This window comes from Semicossyphus pulcher, unplaced genomic scaffold, assembly GCF_022749685.1.
Source record: "Semicossyphus pulcher isolate SPU_LCO1_2020_fin unplaced genomic scaffold, fSemPul1.0.p SCAF_9, whole genome shotgun sequence".
NCBI classification, from domain to species: Eukaryota; Metazoa; Chordata; class Actinopteri; order Labriformes; family Labridae; genus Semicossyphus; species Semicossyphus pulcher.
Window position 1 is genome coordinate 1,402,209 of NW_027211770.1, and position 10,364 is coordinate 1,412,572.

Genomic DNA, 10,364 nt, shown 5'->3' on the forward strand with positions numbered 1-10,364 from the left:
TTTAAGTAAGAATGTCATTCAACACATTCAACCACGCGCCCCCAAATCTCTGCTGCAAACATGTTCCCACTGATTCTCTCAAAGAATTAATTGCTCCAAATAATCTCACCATCTGGTTGCAGAGGTCCATACCTACAAGGCTGCTTGCAATGCAGCGATTGGGGCCCATTCAGATGGCTGCAATGCTGCTTTGGTGCAGAGAGAGAGAGTGAGTGAGAGAGTTGGGTGAGGCTTGCCAGGAGGCTGAAAAGAGGAGGGAATGACAAAGACCACCATCTGCTCCTTGTCTTTCTTGTTGGCGACCCCGGACGCCAGCAAAGACCCTGAATCTCTATGATCCAACTGCAAACCACTGACTGGAATGTTATTGAGGGAGAGGGGATGGGGAAAAGGAGGAAGGCAGTAAGTGAGAAAAAAAGAGAGAAAGAGCAGAGCCCTGAGAGCGGGAGGATCCTACGTCTCTCATCATCATTATCCTCTTTTGCATTCCATTAAACTGTTATACAAACGTTACGCAAACTTTTGAAACATTGCAAATGATAAGATGCAAATCAGTTGCGTTTACTTTCACAAGTTAGGTCGAAGGTTGAATCTTGCCTAATGTCAGGTAAAAAGACATCCTTTAACATCGTGATGCTCAGAGCCGTTTGTGCAGCATGTTGGAAGCATTCATCGAACTCACTTACTGATCCCAACCCAACGTTATTATAATCATATCTGACCTGAAATAAAAAGGTCATGAAGAAGTCCTTGGTGTTTGCTTTCACTTGTGTGCTTATTTGGTTAAAATTGTAATAACCAAAACAATATAAAGATTTATTATTCTTTTGCATTGACAGCTTGCCTTGTGTTTGATTTCCGGAGGGGGTTTGACCTTCTCATTCTGACCAACTATGTGGGTACTCTCATTTGATTGGGGCATGACTTTGTGTGAAGATACTAAATATAGTTTCTTATAGCATCTCGACTCCAACAGACACATAAACAGTTGACCAGCTGGGGCCCGACTAAACAAATGTAATTGTACATCAACAATGCTACATAGTCTGGTTCAAAAGGGGGGGGCATTTATTGTATTCTTGCAGGCTATCTAGGGTTATGACAATATCCAGTCACTACGGCTACATTGATATTGTCTGTTAGTGTCTTACAAACTCTGACTGTCTAATGTCAGCGAAGCATTGCTTTGGAAAGGCCTTCCAGATGCTCGATATTTCCCGGCTGTTTGTAGAATATTTCCCGAAAAATTAACTTCTTTAAAAACTTCAAGTGAATCCATCTATTTGTCTCTGTATCACTACCTTTCACTCAGTTTGCTTCATTATAATTCAATGTAAACATGATTTTAATAGAAAGAGCAAGAACATTCTGCTTTTTTTAACCCCTGCAACAAAATACATGGATGTGAACTTTTTGCTACCTGTTCTTCCACTAGTTGTGAATTTTGTCTTGTGTCGGCAAACAGTGGGATTATATTATGCTTACTCTCCACGTTGAGAACAGAGGGCCCATGCAGGCTGACCCCGCCTCCTTTAGTCAGTAACCCATCCTCTCTTCATCCCTTTGCATCCCGTCATTTCAGCTCTCTACAGGAGACGAGTCATAAGAGTTTGCCAATTTAAGACTCTATTTGACTAATTAATTCTTTTTTCACTTTTTGACCTTAAGGATCAGGATGATCCGTCTCTCGTCTCTAAAATATCTGTTTGTATTGTTCGTCACACCCTTCCTTCTGCCTGTCTTCTCTTTTTAATTTTTTTGGGAAGAAACCTGATTTTCCTCAGTATGTCTCTACACAGCAGAGCATCCCTCTCCCTTTCCCATTCAATTAGGGCTCTCTATTAAAAAGAAAACAAGTGAGCGAGTGTGTGTGTGTTTTGGGGGGTGGAGGTGGGAATGAGTTGTGGTATGTGGTGGAAACAATAGAGGCTGAGTGAAGGTTTCGTGCCCTATGGTGTGTGCCGTGTGGGCGGCTGCTGTTGCTGCCTCTAGTGTGTGAGTGGTGTGTGTATGTGTGTGTTCTCTGTCCTGCAGGGTGTTCATGCCCTCTCCACCTCCACACTCCTGGGACAGTATAACAGGTGTGCCTTCCAATGCAGCGGCAAGAGAAGTAGAAGCAGGGCTGAGGGGCTGAAGGTGGGCAGGCAGGGTGCTCTGACCTCCCTCCGGGTGCCGGGATCAGAACAAATCTTGTCCATGAAATCACCCCAGACCACCAGCCTCTGGCTCCAGCTACATTTCAGAGAAAAGGGTGAAGAATGTGGTAGCTAATTACTCCATTAACATGACAATCCACCAGGCAGATCACACCCATACAACCCTGCAAATATAGTTTTATCACAGCGCTGCGGGCATCAACAGAAAAATTCACAACACATTCCTTTAATCAGTTGGACCACCACAAGATTAATCGTATACATCTTGACAATCAAAGAATCGTTATAACAGTTTTAAATGAAAATGCTCAAAATGAGCCGTTTACAGCCTTTAAAAATGTCAGAAATTCTTCCTACTCTCTTTAATGATTTGGAAATTGTGTCTCCCTTCAGTGCATTTAAAAAAAATACGGCAGAATATTTGAGTCAGCCAAAACACTGTAAAATGCCTCTTTTTCTCTAACACCATCTGCACTCATATTCTGGAATGTCATTTATGTTGTTTGTGATTTTTTTTTATAGTAAGCAACACAAGCAAAGCAAATCCAAGCTAAGATCCTGTAGATCTTCTGCTGCGCTCCACATACACAGAGAACATCAATACAACTGTATGGACCTTTTTCACATTTCAAGTGAAAGTTGAAATTTGACAAAATGATAACTTAAGGACGACCCCCTCCCCGAGTTTTTATCAAGCACATTTATATATAACATTCTAAATATTATATCTAAATCTAAATGTTAAATCTAACATTTACTATTTAACTAAATATTTAGCTAATATGCAAATTCACACTGCCTGTTAGCGGAACCAAAATAAAAGCTCGAGCGCAAGCCGCCTCTAACCAACAATGACCGAAGCCTGTGTGACTCTGTGTGCTCCTCTGTTGCCAGCTGATTAGCCCAAAACATTGGAAGGGCCGTTTTGGCTTTAATTCAGGTTTTGAGCAATGCAACAGCATCCACCACGGACAGAACTCGGTAAGTCTGTTTTCCAACTTTTACGTTTTCTAACATGCTATCCAATGTTAGCATGTTAAGCTAGCTAACATTAACCCAGTACAGATAAGCTTTGCTGGGTTAGCCTATGTATTGTGTCATTTGTGTCGTATTTGTGGTGGACACTTGTTGTGTTGTGAACCATATGACAAATAAACTCACACTAACCCATCAAAGCTTATACAGAGTTAACGTTAGCTAACTTTACATGCCAACATTGGATAGCATGTTAGAAAATGTGCGAGATAGAGAACAAACTTAGTGAGTTCTGTCTGTGGTGGATGCTGTTGCATTGCTCACGTCTTAATACTCATTTGTGAATGATTACTTTATGAACATCACTAAAAGGGAGAGTTTGCTAATTGAGTTCATAATTACTAAATCATCACTTCACATGAGTTTTCCATTACTTCCTTGACTTGTGTCCCCCCCCAAGTAAAGTGACGTTGTAATACTCATTTGTAAATGGACGCATATCAATCAATGTATGAAGTAACTATGAATTCACATTCCTTAATTGATAATCTATTAAGTGTAAAATAATGACATAAAGTCACAGTGACCTCATCATTTCTTAATGGTGAGCAACAGGAATTCATGATACATCCTGCATTAATTCATGCATTAAATCATCATGAGTCATGCATTACTTAAGCATTACTTAAGCATTAATTCAGTATATAAATTGTACCCTTAATGTAAACTGGTACCGTGTTGACTACAATAGAGTGGGTAAAAAAATGTAATTCACTCAGTGCTCAAAGGCTGGAAGATCAGGCCTTCTGTTTTTATGTTTTAACATATGCCTAAGTGATGTTTGGATCCTCAAGTGCTTAAAAAAGGTGTATGTATTTCAGTTGGATAATGTGAATTGCAATGTTGTACGAACTCATTTGCAGAAAGAAAGTGGCCTTCCGACAGCACTACTGTTATGCCGATGGGAAGCAAAGCAGGAGGATTTTCCAGTTCTGTTGAACTAGTTTCTGTTGTTTCTCCGACTGCCTGTGGCCAGGGTGTCTCCAAAAGTGCAGTTGCTGGCTTGTCTTTAGCTACCCTGTTTTTAAAGTGCACTGCAAATATTTGATATTGATAATCGATATTGAAAGCTCATTTTGATTTATTGGAATCAAAATAGTGACAACCCTACTGAGTAGCGTCTAACGGATGCTGTTAAACTATTACGAATCAGAAACAAATTAAAATTCAGCTCGCACCACCTTCTTGCAATCAAATAGTTCTTCCTATGATTAACATACCTTAAAAATTGTGAAGCATAAAAACAGTTTGGAAGTGTGCACAGTGTCTTCCACTGTCCTCTGTCTTATAGCCCACCATACCAGTAGTTTGCTTTGGCACACATACTCACGCAGGAACCTTAGAGATTTTTAAAATGGACTTGTCATGGAAAATTGCCTGCTTGGTCTTGATTCCAAACAGCTTTATTTGGACGGAGTGAAGCACTGGAGCCTGAATTAAAAGATGTGGCGTAAGAGAGGCTTATTTTCAGAGATGGCTTATTTTCAGAGGCAGGGCTCAAAGTATGCACGGTTACTACCCTGAGCTCTGGGCGGCTCCTGAAGTCGTGTTTGCAGTGCGGGGAGAGGAGCCAGCACAGATGGTTAGCTACCAAAGGCAGCAGACTTTTTCTCATGCCTTTAAATGGGAGCGCTCTTTCTTAGCTAATATTTAGCTCCTTCAAATGCTAATGGAGTGGCTTCGCTCTCCAAGGTTAGCATAACAACTATGGGAAAGCCTTTAGATCTCAGACATTTGTTTACCAGATGAAAGAGCCTGCACACAGTAAGAGCAGAGAGGGAGAGTCAGGCCTCTCAGCACTATATGTCCTGAACGACCCCCAGTCAATTTCAAGTCACAAGACCGCTCTTTTTGTTCCATTTTCTAAAACTTCATTTCCCCCAACTGTCATTTTCCTCTCTGATGATTTTCAGAGGAAACTGTTGCCGTGCTTTAATGTGGTGTCCAATACTGTGTGTGTCTTCACTGTATGTGTGTGTGGAAAGTGAGATCCTGTATCACAATAAATAAAGGCCTGGGAGAATTAATAACTACACAAGTTGAATGGACTCTGATGAGCCTTAATTAAGAAAATAAAACCTTGCATGTTTTTATATCTTTCATTTGATTAGAGCTTTAAAAAGTGTGCTCAGAGTCATTCCAGCTTTATTTTTCCAAACCTATTAAAGACATGTGCATTTCCTGTGTAAACAAACAAGAGAATCTGTGCTCCAACATATTTCAGCCTTTTTTATCTAAAGAAAAACACAGTTTGTGTAGCCACAAGGTGCTTTGATTCTGTTTCAGCTCCATCTGATCCATTGTTAAGTGGAAGAAAAATGATTGATATCACTATGGAAACGCCAATAGCAAATACAAAATACTAAAAACAGCAACTTGAGTTGTGATCAGAGCTCTCAAATGTTATTGACATGTGCTCGTTCTATGACTTAATAAACTGTTTTTCTTTGTGCGAGATAACCTGAATTATTTAATATGTATCAAAAGAGAAGAAAAGATAGAATGGCCCATAAAAAGGTTCACGATACATAGCAGCATTTCCCCCGCTGAACAGTTTCAGAGGCAAACAACTCATATTATACTTCAAAACTGTAATAAAGCACTATCTTCCCTGCATCTCTGTAATGCATTATTCACTTCCAGTTGCCAAGAGGAGACTCTAGAGGATGGTTAAGAACCCACTACAATATTTATGTAGTATGCTGCAGTGCATACACACACACACACACACACACACACACCCTGTTTGCTGCCAAGAATCCATATGGATAGACTACCTTTATCTCTGTGGATTAACAACATAAAACTCTTAACACCCTGTCGACACTGTTAGTATGTTTTTTTCTGTTCGTGCTGGACTCTCCTTGGTAATAGCAGGATGCATTACATCTTTTGACTTATTCCCTTATTCTTCACACTATCACTTTCTCCCCAGTGTTGTCCCACATACTGTAGATTGTTTATGTCTGTTTCAGGATCCAGGCCAGCCATGACTTCTTTCACTTGGGATTTCCATACATGCAGCTTTCTCAGCACTGATCTATTTGAAAATGGTGGACAGGAAGCACGTTCCTTAGAGATGCTAAATATGTTTCTAAAGAAGCTGGTAAAGCACATTTGATGAAAGTGCTCAGTCCCATAGCCTGTGCAGTCCATCAAACTCTTCATAGTGGTAAAGCACAGTTTAATTTTTCTGATCATTAATGATAATGATGTATGCTGTATGATAATGATGTAGACATTGCAGGTCATTATACGATGATGACTGCTCTGCTTGTCTAACAGGACAGTACAGACGGCTTTGGGTGTATGGTGAAAAGCCAATACCCTATAGTTAATAGGTTTTTATTTGCTTTCTTTATATTTGATCAAAGCATGTGGGCCTGTGCAGACCAGGGTTTTTCCTGGGAAAGACATGCTCAGGTGGTACAACTAACTAATAAAATGTGGTGGATTAAGAATAAAAACATTTGTTATTTTATCAATAAAATAATAAAGCCTCAAGTAAAAAGACAAAGGTCCCCAGTGAATGTGAAATGACATGGACCCTTCACACTTTGTTTCTTAAACCTCTTCCTGCAGCAGACTGCTCTACCTCCATTGTGAAAGGGTCCACCTGTGTTAAGTCCCTCCCACAAAACAACTCTCATCAAGATCAGGATTGAAAGCTGGGTCAAGCTGTCCTGTGTCAGAGGTCAGGTGTCAGAGGTCAGGTTGTACCTGTGACATTTCCTTTCTGCATCCCAGCCCCTTCAAGGAATGGACCCATATCCACATCTTATGTTTCTGGGTTGTGTTGTAAGAGGAGGTTTTTTCTTTTCTAATTACACTTCTAAGTCCTAATATAAAAGAAAGGATCTATAATAATTTATATGATACTTGATACTCACATGCCACTCAAAGAAATTAAAGTGCTCTCCAGATATATAGGGTTCTTTGGCTTATCGCCATAGGGTAACCTTTTTGGTTCCTGGAAGTAGCTTTTATTCAGGCTTTGTCTGATGCTAAAAGGTTCCACTCACAACCGTTATGAGAGGTTCTATAGAAACTCTTTTATATCGTAATCTTTCCACCAAGAATTGTCCCTTGGATATCTACCTAGAACCTTTTGACCTTCTACGAGTGCTAACAAGAACCCACCCGTTGATTTAGAAAAGGGTTCTTAGAGGAACCCTTAGTCTTGTAAGAACTTTGTCTTCAAAAATCGTTTTTATACAGTAGAAGCAAGTGGTAATGGGTAGAACTCTTTTGGAGCCCATATTTCTAGTGCATCGAGTGATTGGTCATGGATATCATTTCTCTTATTCTTACTCAAGTGATCCCTTCCTAAGGCAGGGACACCCATAACCACTGCTGAGCTGATATGATTTGGCTATGATGAGACCAAGTTGGATCAAGTCTGTTTCAGTCTTAGTTACTGTAGACAGTAAGCATGTAAAATCACATAGTGGGTGATATGTTAAGATTGTAATCCCACTCTCTCTGAGCGTTTGTCCTCCATATATTTATCAGTGAAAACAGAACTGCATGTAAACTCTGCTGCAGTTGCTCATTTGTTTTGGGATATACAGGGCCGTAAGACTCGGATGTCAAAATGGTGTATAATAGTATGAGGAAGGAATCATTTAACAAAGTGATCTATCAGGAATCTTGAAGCGATAATGCAGCAAATTGTTGTTGTGTTGGGGCAAAAGTTGAGCCCTGGTGAACTTTTTACTGGATGACTCTGTGGTTTAAAGTCTTGCATTGGCACTCTTATGATATATGTCGAAGCACGGATTGATGTTAAAGCCACTGAAGAGAGACGTGCTTATGCTGCGTACATTTACGCACGAGGCACAGCATTAATTATTTAAATCTCCAGATGGACAGGATCTTATGTTTATTAAAGTTCTGTGTGCTGACCGTCAAAGAAAGGTCGGCTGTTACTTAATGTTGCTGCTGTGAAGCAGGCATGTATGAAGCAGGCGTGTGTGAAGCAGCGGTGAGATTGTCCACGTCTTCCGGCGTCACCAGAAAGCAGTATCATGGTTTAAGGAGACGAGGGAAACAAAAGCTTGCCCTCACAACCCTGTGTCCCATAAACGTTATTTCACTGTATCTGCGAATACACTACACTAGACTTTAGACCAGGTTTTTGTTGGTCTAAGGCACAGTCACTTTCTCTGTCCTCAAAATAGCAACGTGCCACCCATTTGCCTAAGCACACCTCATTTAAAAACAAATACACCCGTGGGCGCTAACATGGGCGCAAGATCACTTGCTATTTACACAACGTGGGTGCTGGGCGTGAAAATGATGACTGCGCCTGGTGGAAAATAGCTATGACAGGTACACAAGTAGCCATCATCTAATTTGGCTAACTGAAGCCTAACATTGGCTCAGAAGAAGCATTAGGGGCCCATGCTCAAACAAGGACTATAGATGTGTCACTTATCTCTTACAAGAGGAGGAATGATCATAGCAAGTAAAATCTCTTTGAAATGAGTTACGTCATTGTTCGGTATGTCATTATTGTTTTTCTTAAAATTAATATTAGCATCAGTATTGGAGGAGAAAAAAACGTGGTTAATGTATAAAAAGCAATTATCATTGATAAGATAAAATCACTTTAAAAGGTGACTTATATTGTATCATGTAATGAACAGGGCAGCATATGACAAAGTTTTCTTCCATGATGTTGCCGTCCCCCTTCATAACCTCACAGCACATGATCCTAATCTAACCATCTGATCAGCTCTGAACACAGATGAATTGATAAACACAAGCCCTGAGTCACTGAGTCCAGATTCAGAAGCCTGATATTTTGGAGTCAGGGAGGCTATTGTGGCTATTTCAGCGTATTTGAGGTCAGGGCATTCAAGGAGCTGTCTGCTCATGGCTTGTAGAGTGAATGAATAAGAGAGAGTGACTGCAGCAGAGATAGAGTTTGTGTGTATATGTGTGTGGGTGAGATAGAGAAAGAGATAGAAAGATAGAGAGAGCACAGACTTTCACTCATGGACAGAGAGCAGGAGATAGGGCTCTTTGTGCTGATGTGTTCGGTGACCTTGCGCTCTCAGTGATGGGCCTCTATCTCCACTCACACAATAGAACAGCAAAATAGGATTCTTAGATACATCAGCACAGTGGAGCCAGAGAGTAGATCTCACTGATGCAGTGGGCCCAATATCAACTGTGTGTTCCTGACTTGGTGTGCATGTGTGTGTGTGTGTGTATGGTGCAACAGTGGAAACAGCAGAAATAGAGAAAAAGGAATGCCATCTATCATAACGGCTGAGAGGCCTTGGCAGGGCCTCGGGGTGCTTATTATTTTGCCCACAGTGTGTGGGCGAGCTGCAGCACAGAGGCTGGTAAGACAGCACATAGATTTAGAGCCAAGGTACTTTGTTCGGGTCAAGGTACAAATCATGTGAAGTATAAAATACTAAATAGTTTATTTAAAAACCAGCTATATAGGAAGGTCGTTAAGGATCTAATCGCTTCAGGAAACTTGAGTTGACTGTGCTGTTTCAGAATATGAATGTCAATATGCAGTATGTATTGAAAGACCAGACATCTGTTCACGTGTAAAGTTATTTAAAAAATATAATAACTACATGCAGAATGTTCCCTTTCAGAGCAGTAGGTACCATTATATATAGTAACTATTATCGATGTATTATAAAGTAAGCAACATTTTAATATTGTTGTTGGTTAGGTTGGAGGTATTTTTAACTACTTTATGTCCTAATGTAATGTTGTATTTATTACACCATATATATTTTGTATATATTTTGATGGAGGCTGTACAGTGTTGCAAACTCTGATGGAGTATGGTTGTGAGACGTCGTGTCCTCTTATTTTTAATATGCACAGGAGTGACTCATTTCACATAACAAACCTGCCACACAATGCCACAAGCATATGTTACCCAAAAGGCCACCTTCCTTGAAGGGTAAAGCTTGCACCAACTCAAAGGATAGACCTTACCAACCCTTGATACTTGCAGCTCCTTAATAGAGTTTGAAGGTCTTATTTTTCTGTGACTAGCTAACCAATGAAAACTTAGCCGACTGACTCTTCTCTTAGACTGAGGGTTGGTCGACTATTTGGAGGCAGCCCTAGTTAGCATGCATTCAAATGCCAATTTCGAGAGTAATGTAATGTACATAATTTATAGCTGATGAGATT